Source organism: Capricornis sumatraensis, chromosome 11 (assembly GCF_032405125.1).
Source record: "Capricornis sumatraensis isolate serow.1 chromosome 11, serow.2, whole genome shotgun sequence".
Lineage (NCBI taxonomy): Eukaryota > Metazoa > Chordata > Mammalia > Artiodactyla > Bovidae > Capricornis > Capricornis sumatraensis.
In genome coordinates, this window is record NC_091079.1 from 72,125,345 (window position 1) to 72,128,068 (window position 2,724).

Consider the following 2,724-nt stretch of genomic DNA (forward strand, 5'->3'; position numbering starts at 1 on the left):
ATCTCTTGATTGAACACAATAGACTAAAAATCAGATTTAACATGGCTATCTCTTTCCAGGTCTTCAGTGGACCTCTGCAACTGTTGTCTCGTTTTATAACCTTCACTTTCCCATGAATATTACTAGATCTTTGGGTGAAAGCATAATTTATCTGAAATAATAGCAGCTATCTGGATTTTTATTCTTTCTCAATGTTTTTACTTTCTTTTTTCTTTTAGAATAGTTAAAAAGAACTGACACTCCCCAAATCATGAATTAATAATTTATGCAAGTTAACAGCTTTCCTATTTAAAACTGCTTTAAGATAAAAAAAAAAAGTTAACATGGCAGGTGACAGTTTTTAATTTTGTGACTGGTTGAGGATTATTTTATGTTTGAACCTTTATTCAGTATTTAGTATTTTTGAAGTTCATTGTGCTCGCTTCAGCAGCACATATACTAAAATTGGAACGATACAGAGAAGATTAGCATGGCCCCTAAGTAGGAAGTCAAGAAACACCTGGAGTAACAGGCAAATTTGGCCTTGGAATGCAAAATGAAGCAGCGCAAAGGCTAATAGAGTTTTGCCAAGAAAATGCACTGGTCATAGCAAACACCCTCTTCCAACAACACAAGAGAAGACTCTACACATAGACATCACCAGATGGTCAACACCAAAATCAGATTGATTATATTCTCTGCAGCAAAAGATGGAGAAGCTCTATACAGTCAACAAAAACAAGGAGCTGACTGTCGCTCAGATCATGAACTCCTTATTACCAAATTCAGATTTAATTGAAGAAAGCAGGGAAAACCACTAGACCATTCAGGTATGACCTCAATCAAATCCCTTATGACAGTGGAAGTGAGAAATAGATTTAAGGGCCTAGATCTGATAGATAGAGTGCCTGATGAACTATGGAATGAGGTTGTGACATTGTACAGAAGACAGGGATCAAGACCATCCCCATGGAAAAGCAATGCAAAAAAGCAAAATGGCTGTCTGGGGAGGCCTTACAAATAGCTGCAAAAAAAAGAGAAGTGAAAATCCAAGAAGAAAAGGAAAGATATAAGCATCTGAATGCAGAGTTCCAAAGAATAGCAAGAAGAGATAAGAAAGCCTTCTTCAGCGATCAATGCAAAGAAATAGAGGAAAAGAACAGAATGGGAAAGACTAGAGATCTCTTCAAAAAAATTAGAGATACCAAGGGGACATTTCATGCAAAGGTGAGCTCGATAAAGGACAGAAATGGTATGGACCTAACAGAAGCAGAAGATATTAAGAAGAGATGGCAAGAATACACAGAAGAATTGTACAACAAAGATTTTCACGACCTGGATAATCACGATGGTGTGATCACTCATCTAGAGCCACACATCCTGGAATGTGAAGTCAAGTGGGCCTTAGAAAGCATCACTATGAATAAAGCTAGTGAAGGTGATGGAATTCCAGTGGAGCTATTTCAAATCCTCAAAATGATGCTGTGAAAGTGTTGCACTCAATATGCCAGCACATTTGGAAAACTCAGCAGTGGCCACAGGACTGGAAAAGGTCAGTTTTCATCCCAATCCCAAAGAAAGGCAATGCCAAAGAAGGCTCAAACTACCGTACAATTGCACTCATCTCACATGCTAGGAAAGTAATGCTCAAAATTCTCCAAGCCAGGCTTCAGCAATACGTGAACCATGAACTTCCTGATGTTCAAGCTGGTTTTAGAAAAGGCAGAGGAACCAAAGATCAAATTGCCAACATCTGCTGGATCATGGAAAAAGCAAGAGAGTTCCAGAAAAACATCTATTTCTGCTTTCCTGACTATGCCAAAGCCTTTGACTGTGTGGATCACAATAACCTGTGGAAGATTCTGAAAGAGATAGGAATACCAGACCACCTAACCTGCCTCTTGAGAAACCTGTATGCAGGCCAGGAAGCAACAGTTAGAACTGCACATGGAAAAACAGACTGGTTCCAAATAGGAAAAGGAGTATGTCAAGGCTGTATATTGTCACCCTGCTTATTTAAATTGTATGCAGAGTACATCATGAGAAACACTGGACTGGAAGAAACACAAGCTGGAATCAAGATTGCTGGGAGAAATATCAATAACCTCAGATATGCAGATGACACCTCCCTTATGGCAGAAAGAGAAGAGGAACTAAAAAGCCTCTTGATGAAAGTAAAGGAGGAGAGTGAAAAAGTTGGCTTAAAGCTCAACATTCAGCAAATGAAGATCATGGCATCTGGTCCCATCACTTCACGGGAAATAGATGGGGAAACAGTAGAAACAGTGTCAGACTTTATTTTTTTGGGCTCCAGAATCACTGCAGATGGTGACTGCAGCCATGAAGTTAAAAGATGCTTACTCCTTGGAAGAAAAATTATGACAAACCTAGATAGTATATTCAAAAGCAGAGACATTACTTTGCCAACTAAGGTCCGCCTAGTCAAGGCTCTGGTTTTTCCATTTGTCATGTATGGATGTGAGAGTTGGACTGTGAAGAAGGCTGAGTGCTGAAGAATTGATGCGTTTGAACTGTGGTGTTGGAGAAGACTCTTGAGTCCCTTGGACTGCGAGGAGATCCAACCAGTCCATTCTGAAGAAGATCAACCCTGGGATTTCTTTGGAGGGAATGATGCTAAAGCTGAAGCTCCAGTACTTTGGCCACCTCTTGAGAATAGTTAACTCATTGGAAAAGACTCTGATGCTTGGAGAGATTGGGGGCAGGAGGAGAAGGGGACGACAGAGG

The 2,724-nt window shown here is 39.9% G+C and overlaps 1 non-coding gene across 1 annotated transcript; it reads left to right on the forward strand.

Annotated features, from left to right (window-relative positions):
* Window positions 1-414: 414 nt before the first annotated feature.
* On the forward strand, window positions 415-520 carry LOC138088844 (U6 spliceosomal RNA). The gene has a single exon (XR_011145752.1). It is a non-coding gene; the product is annotated as a U6 spliceosomal RNA (small nuclear RNA).
* The last annotated feature ends 2,204 nt before the right edge of the window (window positions 521-2,724 follow it).